Source organism: Lichenostomus cassidix, chromosome 4 (assembly GCF_008360975.1).
Source record: "Lichenostomus cassidix isolate B80296 chromosome 4, HeHo_3.0, whole genome shotgun sequence".
Classification (NCBI taxonomy): domain Eukaryota; kingdom Metazoa; phylum Chordata; class Aves; order Passeriformes; family Meliphagidae; genus Lichenostomus; species Lichenostomus cassidix.
In genome coordinates this window covers 2,544,756-2,562,432 of record NC_139484.1, presented here as the reverse complement: position 1 = coordinate 2,562,432, position 17,677 = coordinate 2,544,756, and the positions used below count along the sequence as shown (strand labels likewise).

At 38.0% G+C, this 17,677-nt stretch overlaps 1 long non-coding RNA gene across 2 annotated transcripts in view; it reads left to right on the top strand.

The window, feature by feature from the left end:
* LOC146437687 (uncharacterized) overlaps nt 1-17,677 on the top strand; it is a 48,545-nt gene that overhangs the window by 14,865 nt on the left and 16,003 nt on the right. The window contains exons 4-8 of one of the 2 annotated variants that reach the window (XR_014851950.1): nt 4,920-5,178; nt 10,605-10,885; nt 11,297-11,496; nt 12,380-12,578; nt 15,140-15,276. This is a non-coding gene — a long non-coding RNA (uncharacterized LOC146437687). The remainder of the gene's footprint in view (nt 1-4,919; nt 5,179-10,604; nt 10,886-11,296; nt 11,497-12,379; nt 12,579-15,139; nt 15,277-17,677) is intronic. The other variant, XR_014851951.1, reaches the window with a different exon arrangement.

Below are 17,677 nucleotides of genomic sequence, written 5' to 3'. Positions count from 1 at the left end.
GCCAATAATGAAAGTGGTGTGTACGAGTTGAGCAACTAGCTTTTGAAATTGTAAAGCTGATTTGTAGGTTTTTTTCCTATTGGATTTGTAGGGATGGGTAAGCCATCAAAGTTAGCCTTTTCCAGAAAATAGCAAGATTGTCCAGCTTCCAATGAGGGATCTGTGTTTTAACAGAGGTCCTGATGGTGGTGTAAAGGAGCAAGGTGCAGAATAATTCAGAAGTCATTTAAGCAGGGAGTACACAAGGTTAATTTCTAAAAAAAAAACAAAACCAAAACTTCAGGTTTTGTTTTGAAGGAACATGAATTCTAATCCCATTTTGAGGGTCATCAGGATAAATACAATGAAATAAATACCAATAAATACAAAAAACCCCAGAAATACCTGAAACAGGAGTGGGCCTCACTGGACTGATTGCTGGCATAGCCCAGAGAATCACAGAATGCATTGGCTTGCACAGCCCTGTGAGATCGTCTAGTCCAACCTGTGGCCCATGGCCACCATGGCCACCGGAGCAGAGCCCTGAGTGCCACACCCTGGCTTTCCTTGAGCACCTCCCACAGTGGTGACTCCACCCTGGGTAGCCCATTCCAGTGCCTAATGCCCCTTGCTGGGCAAAAGTTCTTCCCAATGTCCAACCCAGACGTCCCGTGGCGCAGCTGGAATCCCTTGGTGGCCTCTGCTCTCTCTGGTCCTTGGCCAGCCCTGGGAAGGCTGGCGCTGCCTTGTCAGCCACTCACCTGCAGGCAGGAGAAGAGGCTGCGCCAGGGAGTGCTGCTCAGCTTTTGGGCTGCTCAAAGGAGCACTGGATTGTGTCTGCTGTGGAAAGGAGCATTCGTGCACATTGCCATTTCTTGCAGATTTTACCCCAGATGTTCATTAACAGCTGTCATAGTGAAAGCAAGTGTGTTTGCCTAAGTATTTGAAGGGTAATGGAACACAATGTCAGCTCAGGAAAATTCTGCTGGTTTAGTTTTACTGAGGTTTTGAGAAGAGTTGCAAATCCTGAAAATTTTCTCCTTGGGGAAGTAGTTGTTTGACAATTTAGATTGAGGGGATATTGATTACTCAATGTCAAGGACCTAATGCAGCTTTTTCAGCACCAGAAATTTTAAACATACAGTGACTGTCCTTGAAACGAAAACATTTTAAATCTTTTCTGTGGACAGGAATTGCTTCTGTGTTATTTCAGATGATCCATTAAAAATTTCATGCCTGGAAAAATCTCATAGTGTTGTATGATTTCCTTGGTGCTGTTCTTAGGAATGGCCTTTCCCCCATATTCTGAAGCTGCCCACAGAAAGGTAACAGATGTGTGAGAAGTTCTGGAAGGTGAACTGGTGTAGATCTTTGCCTCCTGTGTAGAGGTCTGTGGTGAGCCATGAGTCAAAGAGCTGATTTTACATGATGTTGAAAACACAGTTTAATGTTTTTGAGGCAGGATGTATTGATAGCATGAAACCATGGCATGGCTGACACTAGTAAATGAATTCAAATGCTTATCTGGAATGTGTTTATTGGATTGTTATGCTGATACTGTGCTAATAATTATGATGTCTGAGTACTGAACAAGCTAACACCTGATTTGTATTTGATTTTCTATCTTTAATGTGGTGAACAGATTTTTAAGGATTATGCTTTCTCGCATAGCTGAGGAATGTGTTGTTCACAGGATGCATCTTAATATCACTTTGGTTTTGCAGAAGATTATTTCACCCAAAGATGATTTTCCCTGCCCTCATTTTAATTTTTATTTCATGTATTATTGCCTGGCAGGTTGACCTTTTCAGACTGTGTGCTGCAAAATGTTGCCACTAAGGATAGTTGGCATCAAAATGGGTTATTTTCTAGCTTTTATTTAAAATATTGAAAGATGAAAGGTTTCTAATTAAGTTACAGTAGTACATATTATTAGGAACTTGTACTTAAAAAATAAGAACAGATATTTCTTCCCTGCTTGTACCTAGAAAGACAGGTTAGTGCCAATTGAACTTCTGAAATAATATGTAGAGACCATGAATGGCCACCCCAAGTGCTATTCAATTCTGGAAAACATTCTTTTTGTTAGAAATCATTTTTGCTTTAATAATGTGAACTTATTATGTCTCAAAACTGGAAAAATTAGGTATGTCCTTGACCGTCTGCATTTATATTACAATAATCATGGGGGTTTGTATTAACCATGGGCTTGAGTTTCCAATCTTTTTATCACTTCCTCAAATGCCAGTTTTATACATTTGCTTGCTTGTTATTTGTATTTTAAAGTGGTGTATCTTAGGAATGTAACTTGATATTATTGTGAATTGTAAAAAGAATCTTTTTTCATCTGTCTTCATTCAATTAAATGACTCCAGTGAAAGGACCAGGAGGTTTCAGATGTAAAAGAAGTTCAGCAGCCTTGGCAAGTAAGTGTGCCACTTTACAAGGTGAATATACAGAAACACCTGTGCTTCAGCTGGAACATACACCAGCCTAGCTTGCTGCTGCTGGGCTGTTTTGTCTTGTTGGTCTGTGAACCCATATTCTGCACAATGTCATTTGTCAGAACTCCATTTCACTTTTACAGTCCCTCTGTTTTCCTGCTTCTGAATTATGGTTTTCTCCATGCCTTTTATATGGGGAATTCTTGGTGATAAAAATAATACATGGTCCATAATGTTTTATGTTTCAGATTGGATTTTTCCCTAGTTTTTAAATAATTACCTTTTGTTTCCATCCTGGGGCAAAATGCATTTACAGTTTCAGTAGGTTTCAGCGGGTTTTTTTCCAACTGCTAATCCTACTTAGGCACTAAATAAGGAAAAAAAAATCCCCCCAAGTTTCATGGAAAACATTCTGTGTTCTTACACACCTTTAAATTAATTAAAATATGAGCATTATAACGCTCTCTGCTTGATTTCTTAATTTAATTTTGTGGAGTTTAGAAATCTCGTAACATGAAATAGGTAGTGAAGAGTGCCTGCCTTCCTGTGTTTAACTGCTGAGTGAGCATTCCAGGCTGAGTTTAGAGATTTGCTTTTAAACATCCCTTACTCCTTATAAAATCTCTCCTTTTGTTTGTTTATAGCTGTGTTAGAACATAAAGAGGACGGAGATCATCCAGGAAAATTTTTCATCTGAACTGAATTTGTGTCCTACAGCCCAACAGTGAATGCTCCTTAATTTTCCCAAGGTGTGAAGGGCAGTGGGAATTCCTCATAAACTCTTCCTTTGGGACAGCAGTCATTTCTGTTTGGCTCCATGAATGCTTTGCACAGTAGAGCTGGAGCACTGAAGGGCAGGGACATTCCATGAGGACGAATAATAAATCATTCCTATACCTTGAACTGTTTCAAACCTAACAGCAGAAGGAATGTTTCCCCTTATTCTAAGAATAATGGCACTCCTGATAAGTTTTGCAGTTCAGGAGCACCAGTCTGAGATGTGCAAGGGGTTTCTGTGGAGGAAAAGCAGTTTGTGAGACTGGACCTTTGTCCTGTGGGCAGCCCTATGGTAGAGGGATCTGGAATTTAGTAAGGATTTGGAAGATTAGTAGATTTGTTGCTAGAGGTGGAGGGGGGGAAAGTCTTGTACAGTCCCGGAGCAATTATTGGATAAGGTACTGAACAGCCTCTGAAAAGGATGTTGCTGTTGCATTTGCTTTTCCTGGATCTCACTGATGCACACAAGATTTGTTATGACTAACAGGATTGCAACTAAACAGAATGCAGCCATTTTCCTTGTAATTTAGTGAGGCATCTTTTGATCCATGATGAGCTGAGGGCTCACTGTGCAAGGCCGAAAGTAAATGACATGCTCTAAAGAGATTTTGGTCTTTGTGACTTATTGAAGGTGGATAGGACATAATTCCTTTGCTCATTGGGACTGCATATTTTAATCTCCTCTGTGTCTAAACTGTGCTAGAAAAGTGTTATTTCCCTCAATTTCAATGGCAGCAGAGACTCAGCTGATTAATACAGATCTAAGTAAGGTTTTTAAAATAAAATAAAATTAAAATTAAATAAAATTATCTGAAAACCTGTTAGACAACCCAATAATCAATCTTAACAGAAAAGGGAGAAGCTAAACTTCCATCTTAATTTCAGAGAAGATTCCTCTGTTCTACCTGCTTTCCCCATGCTGTGTATGTAACCACAATGCTCCATTTTGATCCTTACCTCTGACTGCACTAACTCACCTGCCTTCTGCTGCTCACTTTTGCTTTGTTGTCAGATGGAATTGCTGAAATAGAAAAGATGGTCTTCTTATTTAATTTACTTCAGTAAAATATCTGGGCTATTGTTTAAATCCGATTTGCACTTTTGTCTTATGCTGAATAGAAGTGCTGGCATATATCTAAAGTAGCAAATGTAGATGGAAATGTTGTACTGAACATAACATATTTATTTTAGGAAGAATCATTGCTGCACTGCTAGAAAAAAATTAAAGTGAGCCAGTGGGACAATATGCCTGATTATACTAATTGGTACCTGTGTTTGTAATGCTTAGCAACTTTATTTCCTCAAAACTATGAAAGAACACTCAGCCATCTAATGTGGCCATGCAATTACTGCAGATTCGTGTTGCCTTGCTGGGGCCAGGCATGAATGGCCAGTTCAGCATTTAACTCTCCATGTGGCTCTTACAGCCTGTTGTTATGGTGGTGTCAATTTGGGATGAGAGCACATCTGTCTCAAAAAAAATCAGCAGAGTTGTTAAGGTTTTCAGAGCACTTGCTTTTCCTGGGTGCTTTTATGAAATCTAATGATGGGCTGGCTGTCTTTTGTGTGAGAGAACTTAACTTCTTACACTGAGAAGAGAAATGTTTAGTGTCTCTCACACACAAGGACATTCATTTGGCAGAATTTCCTGGTATCTGAATGAGTGCTTTAACACAGCAGCATTCTTTCTGATTAATCCATTGTTTCTATATTCCTCAGGTAGATGATGAACCCTAGCAAATTACTGGTGGGTTTTGACTTTCCTGGAGCCAGCAGCACAGCTTACTCCTCTCTGTGAGGTTCTGCAGGACAGAACAAGGAGTCATTCTTTTCACCCCAACACATGGACAGGAAAATCTTTCCCAGTTCACATCCCAATTTCTTATGTGGACCAAAACATCCTCGTCTGATCACAACAGATGTTCTCTACATCCAAGTGCCATGGACAACTAGACAAAGCCTCTCCTTCCCATGCTTGGTAAGTACCAAGTTCAGCATCTGCTTTTTGGTCACTGCTTTAGCACAACATTGCCTTCGACTGTGAGGTGGCTAAATCTTGCTCCAGTTACAGTTTATCTCTCTCACTTGCTCCCCTAAAATTGATTTACTTATGAAAATTAACATAGTCCATTCTTGTAACTGGTGCCTTGCCTTTGCAACAGATGAAGAGATTTACTTTAGAAGTTTATCCACACTGAGTAAAATTAGTTATTATGAAGATAAAGTTTTCATTGTGTTCATTTTGTATTTTTATCTCTGATGCAGCTTCCAATTAGCCAAAATTACTAGAAATCCACAACAAATCACTGACTATATCAGTTATTTATATGATTAGATATTGAACCAACTGGCTAATAAAATCACATTACCTTGGTCCTCGACTCCTTAGTGTGAGTCTTTAATTTCTTTAATTAACTGTTCCCAGGCAAACAGAGCTGTCTTACAGGGACTGACATCTTCGGTCCCTTGACATTTGTTACCTTTTGAGGTAATGCTAAGAGACACTGTGGGAACTCCAGTCTGCTTCAGGCCTTTCCTCATTGACTTTCTGTGAATTTTAACAATAAAGCTTCTCAGGTTGCTAGTTTGAGTTGTGAAGGGAACTGGGATGATGTGCTTCAATTAACACAGCATCTTCCCTTTCCCATTAGCTGCTGACAGCTTCGTGTGGAAAGGTCCTCTTCATTTGGGACCAAAGGAACCAGACACAAAGCAAAAAACATCATTCTCATTCTTGACTCCAGGAACAGGACATTTGGCATAGAGGGAAAGAGATCTTGAGTTAGACTGAGACAGAGAAGTTATAGTCTAGTGGGGCCAGTTATTAATCTTCTTACTGTAGCCCTTATGTCTTAGCAGGCTGAAAAACTTCCCTTTTTTCCTACCTGATTTTCAAAACAATTTCCCAGCTGCATGTCTGTAGAATTCCTGTCATCCTGGGCATCTGGCTTTGTATGTATTTATATCTAGGTGCTCTAAATCATCAGGAGGCATTCCAACTACAGTGTGGCTGCTTAGCTAGAAAACAAGGCCATAAGAGATTTATACAATAAATATAAGTCTTGTGCAGCAGGATGCCAGCCTTATTTCTAGACATGTTTTTCTTTTTTTTTTTCCCCTTGCATGTGTTATGGTAGTCAAAGTGTCTGTTAGAAAAGGTTGGCTTTTAGAAACAAACAGTGCTCCCCCTAAAAAGCCATACAAACAAACAAAGAAACAAAGTAGAAAGCCCAAAGCAAGAGATTCTGAGAATGTGTTGTAATTGCTTCTTTGTTGAAATGCTACCTTTCCACTTAAAAATTAAGGAAATATTATGAACCTTCCTCAAAAACAGGAAGCCTACAGACTTCATTTTATCTTCAACTAGGAATAGAGAGGGTAAGTGGATGTTCAGAAAAGTTAAATGAAATTAAAAGGAAGCAGTGTGCTTTAGCAGTCAAAAGATATGGATTATTGTAGTGATGCTGCTAAAACATTTACTGTGCCATTAACAGATAAGTCTGCTAATCTCTCCAAGACTTTATTCCTCATATAAAGTTGAATATTTAATGACTTCATCATAAATCATTGCTAAAGGACAGCATCAAGGGTGGGAAACTGGATATGAAGTCACATATCTTTCCTTAAGACTTATAATACATTTACTAGGTCTTTTTTCCTCCTTGCTCATAACACAAGGCTCACAATATAGGATCATTGTACGTTCCTTAAATTACAACTTCAGCAAAGAAACAAGGAAGAAAAACTATTGCAGATGACATTTTACCATATTTCAGGCTGGGTTAAGTGCAGGCAAATCTGGATCTTCACTCCACAGACATGCCTCTGAGCAGGGGAGTTTTGAAGTCTTGCATCAATACCTGAAATATGTATCTACACTTCTGTGTCTTCTAAGGGCATCCACTCAACAGAATATTCCTAAGCTCTTTCTCTCTTAACCAAACACTGCTGGAACCTTCTGGGTGTTTCAAACAGTTTGAGGGGCTTTTTTGTGCTGTTGTTTGTGATTTTTGTTCTGTTTAGTTGAAATAATTTTAAGCAGTCTATAGCGGTTTCTTTGCAGAACAGAAATTAAATTGATGGAAAATTGTGTTATTTGATGGTGTTTGCAATCTGTGGCTATACCAGCATGCAATATTTGGGTCAGATTGTTTTTAAGCAGTTAATTATCTACCCAACTGAATGCTCAAGCATAATCAGGCTGATTATGTTTAAGCAGTTGAAAGTTCAATGTACAGTGAGAAATAGATAGCAATTATCGTCTAAATTCCTTTACATGAGCCACAGGAGGTGCTTTTGCTCAGGACTGGAATCCTGAATAATTTGTATCATCAACACAGTTCTGGTTTTAGTTCCTAATATGTTTTCGAGAAAAAATTCACCATGAAAATGATTGAAGTCAATTTTTATGTTAATCCTCAGGCAGCTATGAGTGGGAGATGCCTGTGATTTCAGACTTGTAAAACAAAGAAAAGTTCAGTAGTTAAAATTCTGAGCCCTAAAAGTACAAGACAACTGCTTATTCAAGGTATTCATTAAAACCACATTCCAGTATAGCCCAATGAAGGTGCCTGTGCATTAAAAGTATGGGATTACATTAGGCTTTTTAAGGACTTTGTTTTATTGGCCTTTGAGTATATGTGATATTTCAATATCTGGTGTGTGTATCTTTGAAATCCTTAGTCTTTTATCTTTTAAACATATGTTCTTAAGAAGGCTCTTCTTAAACATGTATTTGGTGCAAGGAACATGCTATCAGAATCAGTAATTTCATATTAAAAGTGACTCTCTTTGTTTCTAGAATTTGTGTGCAGGCAGGTAAGTTAGGAAGTTTTTATACTGAATGCTCCCAGTCTGAAGGGAATATATTTCTTCCTCTGGGTTGTGGGCAGAAAAGGTGACTTACTAAACCCCTGGGGCCCTTGTGTTTGGCTGTTCTGGCTGGGTGTCACGTGGATTCCTCTGAGCAGTGCTGAGAGTAACAGAAGGACAGAAGAGATTTTTATCATCTTGAGACCATATCTGATACACAGAATCACTTTATGCTTAATCAGCTTCACGATGGGTGAATACATTGGAATACTACAGAGGTGTAAATATTCCTTATTTTTCTTGGTCAGTTTCATTTTCTGTTTTCAGCAGATCTGCACCAGTTGATTTAATCTATCTAAAATGTCAATTTTTTTCAATCAGAACTTGAAAAAGCTATAATTTTTCCAGCTTTCTTGTAAAGCAATAATCTCTTCAGGAAGATCCTACAAGTGCTGTGAAGCACTGAGGTTCCTATGCATTTGAAGGAGTACACTAGCATTCCTATTGTGGTGTTAGATTAAATCACAGCCTTGTGTTAATTCTTTTTTTTGTTTGAACCACTTTGACTTGGTTCTCCTGGAGTCTAATAGAATTCAGTTACAACACAAAGCTCAGGTAAACTTAAAAGGAAAAGGAAATCCAAACTCTGCTTTTTGTCAATACATCTTTATGATCTGTCCTTCACAAGAGGCTCATGCTCCTTTAATCATGTGGGATTATAGATAATGGGGGGATTGTTCTGTTGCTGAGCTGATCATAAAAAGTGGAAGAGATTAATGAAGTCATCAAACAGGTTTAAAACAGCAGCTTTTATTTCTCAGCCCCTTTAAGACAGTGCTTCAGAAAAGCTGTGAAATCTTGCTCCAAAGCCTCATGATGCTGAAAAAGTAAATTGCTTGTGCACTTTAAACCCAGCCTTTATTCTGTTTTCTAGACTGTTCTTCACATGTTTTTCTAATCCCCCCTGTTGGTGGCAAATAGCTGGGTAGCAGTAGGTGATGAGTGGTATTTTTCCCAGAAATAGGTATTTTAAACATTAGCTTTTAGTAGACACAGACTCTTGCTGGTAAATATTAGTTCCAAGCAGAGATCACATCCATCCTCAACAAGTTTATTTGTTTTAATGGGGCATTCCTCTGCAATTTCACACTATCTTAAGCTCTTCTTCCTCACCTGCTTGTATTTCAGATGGGTCACCTCTCTTCTAAAAATTAATTTCCCATAGTCCTCTAATTATTTCTCAAACATGGGGATCTCCTAAGCATAAATGAGTACTCTGACATGGGTGTTCCCATCTGTTCCAAGCTCTTTTGGTTTTGCATTCAACACAAGATTTATTCAGTAAAGAGGAAATACCTTCTCAGAATCATGCAGGGGGTACCCCAACACCTCTAGAAAGAGCACTCCCCTTCTGAATTGGAAGAATCTCCCTTCCTTCGAAGAAAGCACCATCTGAAATTGTTTCCCCACACAAAACTTACCCATACATTCTCCATCTCACTTGACAGGTTCCAGCACCCGCTATGGGTAACACAAGTGTGGTGAGAATACCAAGTACCCCATGTTCTCAGTCAGAAAGACACTGTCAAAGACCCAATTGTCAAAAGAAAATTTGTTAAAACATGTTGATAAGTAAAATAGCAACAATCATGACGGCCAGATGGTGCTCAGAAAGCTTGAAGGAATTAATCACTATGCTATGTAGGCTGGTAGCAAAAATATGTTTGCTATATTTAAATGAAGATACTTCTCTGAAGAGTTTCAGAGTAATTAGAATTTTCTTAAAACTCTCTGTTAAAATTATTTTGAAAGAACTGTGGGCCAGAGGATTCAGACCCAGGTAACTTGGTTCAAGCATTAGGTACTTAGTCCAAATCTTCTTCCCCTCCTTGTCTTGCCTGTTGAATATTTTAGCCCTCTTGGCTTCATCTGGTGAAGTATTTGACAGAAGATTTTAAGTGTCAAAGAAAAGAATAAAACTAGCTTGTGCAGTATATATTTTTTTATTTTTATTATTTTATTATTAATATATTTTATTATTTTATAAATTGCTGTTCTGAACCCTGATCTCATGACATCCCCAATGGTTTCAGCTGGGCTGTGATTCTTAGCTTTAAGAATCCTATTCACTGTTGCTTTCACTATCAGATTAAAGCTTAAATGGCTGTGAAAAACTTATTCAAGCTTTAGGACAGCTTTCTATGTTTTCACCTTTAAAATATATTTAAAGACTCATTAAACAAGTCTCAAGAGTTCTGCTGCAATAATTTGCAAAAGGCTTTTTGTGCCTTTTTTGCTGCTGCCACATTTCCTTCTTTTTAAAAAAAAATTGTCATTCTTCCATTATCACATTTTCCACTGAAATCGGTGAACTCTGCAAAGAGCTCTACATTTTTATCAATTAAAAAAAAAACCCCAAAACCCAAAACAAAAACCAGGCCAAACAACCACCAGCCAACTTCAACCATGTCACACCTTCCTTTCCATAAATGAATATAAGTCTCTCTAGTTTACTCTTGGACAACTTGCAGGGGAAAGAACTAATAAAAAAGGCAATGGTTGATCTTTCTTCCTTGTTCCTTTTCCTCAAAGGAGAGGACAATAAGGTTTCTGATAGATTTTCCCCTGGAAGACAAATGAGAACATCCCAAGCTTTGTGGATTGGAAATCAATGTGCATAAAGCAAGAAAAATGGGCAATGTTATCAAGTGCAGAGTTTGCACAGTCAGTGAACTCCAGAAAAATGGGCCATTTTCCCATCTCTGGCTAAGCTGGCAAGCTCCAACAGAACCAATTCCAGCTATGATTCCCCTTCCTGGCCCAGCACACAGTGTTTGTGCTCCTTAGGTCGACCCACCTGTATCTTGAGAAAGGTAAGTGCATTTTTGGGTGTTATCTAGTGTTGTTTGGGGGTTTTTCAAAGCACGATCATCAATAATCTTTTTCTTCTGTGTATGAAATGGTTGCCCACACTTTGTGTGTCAAATTTTAAATCTTTATTTTCTAAAACTCACCTATAAATTCCCTCTCTTTGCTACAATGAAGTTCCATTATAGGAACAATATTAGGGAAAATATATGTAGCTAAGTGCATTCACCTAAATCCAATTGAGTTCTGTGGTGATGAATAAGTCCCACAAGCAATTTTAGGACAGAGCATTAACTGTTCTTTTCCATCAGTGACATGACATCAGCAAGGTTTTATACAAATTTGTTGTGCTTTTTAAGTATGAAAGTGGCTCTTCTAATTCTTAACTTTTCCGTCCTGGCATATTCCATGTGTAGAATGTAATTTTATTTTTTTGGAGGACTCTGTGAAGAATGTCTGGGAAGAGAAAGTGTGTGGGTGGAATCTTGGCCCTGTTAAAAGAGATGAAAAGTTTCCAGTGCCTGGAATGAAGTTACAGTTTTTCACTGGGTTTTTGTACACTCTGAGATAAGCAGCAGGCAAAGCTCATCAGTTGTGGATATTTCTTATCTCAGAGGTAAGTTGTCATAAGAATTTAAGCATTTAGAATCTTCTGACACGTACATCATCGTCAATTCTCTGAGTGGCAAAAAAGATACCTCTTGAGTCAGTGAAAAATCTGGATAGCTGTGGAAAGAATCAAGGGTACATCTTTAGAAAATATTCCTTACAGTCAAACTGAGCAAGATTTCTTGGCACTGAAGCTCTCATTCTGTATTGGAAAATGTGTTTCTTCATTTATATGAGATAAGAATTTAATGAAAACCTCTTTCCCTGGAGAGGAAGTTCTTTCATTAGTGCAGAAGTATCTGTAGGTTAATTTTAAAGGCTTTTGCAGTCAAATTATTTTAATCTGCCAGAAAATTTACCTGGATATATATGAAGATATTACCTATTCACCTTCATTTGAATAAGAGAAAGTTACACTATTTTCTTATTTAATCTATGAAGCAATATTCAGTTTAAATCCCTAAAATTGCACTGCTGCCTTAAAATCTGAACATTATACAGGAAATCAGAGCTAGCACTGAGGAAAGTTCTGGACTATTCTCCATGGAAACAGCATCGGTCATTATCCATGGGACAGTGAAGATTTTAAAGCTAAAACAAAGGAGCTCTGCCCTCTTTCAGTATCCCAATTAGGCTGAAAAATTTATGGGATAATATATAGATAATCAAGCAACATTATTTCTTTGCTTGTAAATAATGCTACAATCAGCTTCACAAATTGAGTTCTATTCTCAGCCTCTCTCCTGTTGTCAAAAGAATTTAAAATCTGCCAAATTGAAAACAAGCAAGTAAAGCACACTTGGCTTATTTTGCCTTGAGTATATAATAACTTTCCTCAGTCTGCTGCCTGTGCCACTCTGAAATAAATTATGCTTGTTTTTGCAATATAGGAGAGTATCTGTTGATAGTGTACCATCTTGTCATCCATTTCGAAAACATTTGTGGCTGCTGACAGCTCTGGAGTCTTGAATTTTGATTAAGGAATTCAGTTTTAAAATGACTGCTTCCCACTTCTCTTAAATGTTCCATTACAAATGCCTTTTCTGCAATTGGATTTTCTTTTCCTTTGATTGTCTTCATTGATTAAAGGTAAAAAAGCAAATCAATCGGTAAAGGTTATTAGGAAAAGAATAGAGATTATGAAAATCCATGTCTACATCTTACAGCCATGTGTGCAATTCCAGTTCCTTTATCTCAGTAAGTGCATCAGGAGTAGGGAACAGCCTCTCCTATGTATGTAGGGCACAGATATGTGTCTGTGTAAAGAGACTTTTACTGCCATGGAGGGGAACAGGAGATGGGAAATGAGCAAAGAGCACAGCTTGAGTCAGACTGGAGTGTGGAGTAGGGCTGGTGCTATGCTAGGGCCAGACATGGGGAGGTTGTGTTGTTAAACAAGGTCATAGCTCTGCCAAAGGATGATGAAAAGAGAAGTGACCAAATTTTTGCAGCTTTCTTTGAGTCAGTGAAAACAGATTTCCATCAAATCATGCCTGCTCTTTCAGAAGTCTGAGGTTCTAGGATGTCTCTTGTTCCCGCTTGCTTCTTTGGTCAGTTTTGCATATTTTGTTGCTTATTTGGTTGCAATAATATCTCAAGATGGAAATGGCAGAGATGGATACTGCAAAGGTGACCATTATAGCAGGCAGCTGGGAAGGGACAGCACGCAGGAATGAATAAGAAGCTGAGTAATGATGGAGAGAAAAATACATAGTAACAGAGAAAAATACCAGTACACACAGTTCAATCCATGGGTATTTAAAGAAGGAAAATGAATCTTTGGATATTTTCCAGCTGTTGCTGTTCCAATTTAATTTGATTCTCTTCACCCCCTGTGTATATAAAAACAGAGTATCTAGCACTGGCAGAAATGTCCTTTGCTTGTGTTAAACATTTGTGTAAAAATAGGCGATATTTTATCTGGATTGTCTTGTACCAATTTTTAAAAAACATATCTGTTTTCTTTAAAGGGGAAAAGTTAGGTATTACTGAGTAATCAGACCAGACTATAATCAACATTTCTAGGAAAGGAATCAGTCTAAGTTGAATTTAGTGGTAAAGGAACCTAACAGTGTTGTTTGTCTGATAACAGAAAAATTGTGCTAAGAGATCAATGTGTTCACAGGAAAGGCCGTTAAAATTCTCTTATTGCAGTATAATTTTGCTTTGTTGCTGATACATTTTTCTCTGCTCTTCTCACTGGCTTTCTAAATTCTAGTGAAAAACAAATCTTTTGTTTTTTTCACCAATAAAATTATTTTTCAGTTGTAAATTAAAGGAAGACTTTCCCCTGGATTTTTCTAGATAAAATAGCCTGAAGTTTGTTGGTTTATTTGTAAATGCCACTTTCAACTGTGACTTTGGCCTAATCAATGTGTTGCTGAGCCTCAGGCTCTGTACTCTTGCGTGGCACCCTGTTTTTGTGACTGGATGTCAGCTTTGAGAAATGCCTGTCCTTGCACAGGGGCTGAGGGGCATGTGCCCTGTTTGAAGGTACAGGCTGGTGACTGCAAAAGCTGTTATTAGTTAAATATTCCTAAATGGGAGAAAGAGCAACATGGAAGCAGCACGACCTGTTAATGCTGAGAACAGTAGTTGGGTTAATAGTCCCAACAGTGTCACCAGGAGCAAGAGGCTGCTTTTTAATTCCTGGAGCAAAATGGAGGCACTTAGTAAATTCATGGAAATATATAGTATTATACTACTGAGAAAAGGAACATGGTGGAATAACATCGACAGCACCTCCTGAAGGTTTTGCATTGTTCAGGGAAGGAAAAGGGCAGTGAGAAAAGTATACAGAATCCAGATTAAGTATGACTTGGTTCATTCCAAGTGAGAAGAACTATCGGCAAGAACATAACTGTGACTGAAGTTGTCACTTTTAACAGGACATATTTTGGTTCACAGGAGCTCTTAGTGTGAAGTCGATTGCGAGGATAGAAATGGGGAAAGACTGGAATTTCTTTGAGTCAAAAGAGGAAAATCTATCACAAATGTATATAAAAAGTGTAGGAAAGGGGAGGGAAAGCATTCAAAGAACTCTAAAAATAATAAGATTATTTCCAGAAAAGTGTAGGATTTAAGAAGCAAAATGCCCAAAGAGTAGAATAGATTGATGAAGAAAACAGTCATATTTTGGAGGTCAAGAAATACAAGGCTAAAACCAGATCTGACAAAAGGAAAACGAAGTTGGCTCTTACAAAGATTATTAAAACACATTTAGAAGTTGTCTGGGAGTGATTGATGATGACAGCTTTTCCATGCCCCTCAGCTTTACACCCCAAATGGTTGCTGGATCTCCAAGGCACTTATTCACCTTTCTTCCCTGCCTTGTGGGCATTCTGTTGTTAATAAGTGGTTGGGTCTGGTTTTGTTTTTTCACTTTCCTCCATTAGTCTTCATTTTCGATTAGTGGAGGGGGATTGTTGAAACTCTTTGAAGGAGAAATCTTATTGCAGAATGTCCTCCCTTATATTTGTCTCAAAACTGAGACACAAGTATATTTTAATTGACAAAAAATAAAAAGATAATAAAATCTGTGACATTATCAATCAAATGGAAAACTAGCAAATCATTCAGAGAGAACTAAATTATCTTCAAAACTAAAATACTGGGATTTATAAAACGAGGCAATATTTTCTTGGTGACAGGTAACAATTTCCATCAAGACCTGAATATGTGATGTGGAGGAAATGACAGAGGTGGAGAAGGACCAGCCATAAATACCAGAAGGTACACAACAAAACTGGAGAAAAGGCAGATGTGGTTATAGAGCAAATCCACCAAGGTAATTCTAACAGAAAAATATTCATACTATTGGAAAAGATTGATGGGATTGCACTTGGGAAGCCATATAAAGACTGAGTGCCCATCACAGGAAAGATGGGGCTGGAGAGATGCAGAGGGCCTAGAATGGAATGGGAAATGAGTAGTGGAAAAGTGCTTGACAGGCTTAGGCACAGGGGAGACAGGCAAACAATATTATAAATACGTATTAAAAATGAATCAGAAGTGTGGATACTAGAGGCAGAAGAACAAACAAATAGGTGTGAACTAGTTATGTATAAACCAACTCTGAAAATTAGAAGTGGGTTTCTAATCATTAAACGTGGCAAAGTTTGCAACAGTCCTCGAAAAAGAGCAGTGAAATAATTGCAGAAATTGTCCAAGTCTGAAGTTTGCAGCAACTGAAAGATTTTATATTTTGCTAAGTAATTGTCAATTTCTTGGTTTAGCTTCTCTCACTCTATATATATTTAACCTCTTATGAGTAGTGACTCAAAAATTAAGCTTTTCGTCTTCTGAGACTCGTTTTCAGGCCCTGCAGTCAGACATTTATTCATTAAACTCTGTGATGCATTAGAGCTACTTGTCTGCTCTTGGATGTCATGAATACAAACATTCACCATCGGGTTGTTTACAGTGCCAGCCCTGAATAAACATGCAGGAATCACCAGGCGGCTATATTGTTTTAGGTGTGACAGATCTATGGCTTGGTATTTCTGGTTTATTATCTGTTTATTTTAAAACACTTAATTTAGTGCTGGGGGAGTAGACTCCTCAGAAGCAATAAACATCTGTTGCTGTTGTTACTCTGAGCATTTGCAGCCCATAATGTTCCTGTCCCCTCTGGGAGTCGAAGGTAAATGAGGGAACATCACACAAGTGGCAGTGTGGAGGGACCTGGGTGGGGAGGGGGGACAACGTGTGATTACAGAATTAGGTCAGAATTTTCTTCCTGAAAACATCTTTTTCATGGAAGTTCACATGTAAATAATATGATAATTGGAGTTTAAATGACAGTCTAGTATCAAAAAATTTATTTGGAAATGCATATATTAGTTTTGCCTGAGTGTATTTCTCAAAAAAAAAAGGCCCCAGCAACCCTCCCAATAAACCAGTAGTGAATATTGCTACCTTTGGGTCAATGTTTTCTAATCTGCAGTCAGATTTCCATTCAGTTCAGGCTATTTCCTTTCAGCCTTTTAAGTTTGGAAAGATTGTGAGTGGTTATATTTACATCAGGTAATTGGTATTCCATAGGAAAGGTGGACTTGTTAGTGCTCCTGATTGTCACAATCCCCCATCACATTTTATTGTAAGACCTTATTTTCAGGTACCTTTGTAGCTTCAAAATGCATGTGACCTCCCCTCATTCCCCCTACCACTGTCTCCTTTCAGATAACTTTTTCCTGCTATTTCAGCTAAAATAGCCGTTTTCTGAAACTGAATCAAGGAAAGATTCTTATTACCCATGCTAATAAAATCACATAAGCATTTAATCCAAATGATCTCATATCCTCTATATGATGGAGCAGAGGCTTGAGATCAGAGGAACAATCTTTTGCCTGGGATGAGTTCTTTCCATCTTTATGAAATTTGCCTATCAAGTCAGTAGTGTCTGAAAAATCCCATTTTACGGCCATTTACTAGAAACATACGGATTTTGGTAGCTGAAGTATCTGAAAATGCCCTGGGCTCTAAATCTCCAGAAATACAGCTTCTGAGTGAACTGTTTCTGTTATCATTCCTCCCCACTGCAACTGGTTTTCCTGCAGGGATTGGGACCAGGGAAACTGTGACTGACCTTGGCTGTTCATGGTGTCCCCAGTTCTTGACTACAAGATGAAACATTCAGAGTCTAATTTTGATAGCATTGGATACCTTTCTTTCTTATTTTATTTTTCTTCTGCAAAGCGTTTCTAGGGAAAGGAAGGAGAAGAGCAAAAGAGTGTTCAGGCTTTTTTAAAAAGGAAATTAATTTTCTGTACCATTTTAATCATAGTGTTGAACATTGTAGAAGAACTTGGAATGACTAGAAAAGAAATAGTGCCCTTTCAGGAAATACAAGGCCTTTTATTCAGCCCTGTGTTTAGCTGTAGAGTGAGGGTGGATAATTAAATAGTGAATAGGTGCTCACAGCCACAGGACATAGACATGAAAATACTCCTGCATTCAAAGCACCTGAATACACCTCTTCACATTCCCCAGCTGTGGCATCTTGAAATAATGGTCTGCCATAACAAATGGGAAGATAACCTCACTTTTCTGCCCATTCATTTTTCTTGTCTTCACACAAATTATTAAACAGAAAGTGATAAACACAGCAATTTTAGCATTCAATGAAACTACCGTTTTTTCTTGCTCCATCTTTCTTTGAGGGATATTTCTCAAGAACCAGTTTCTTT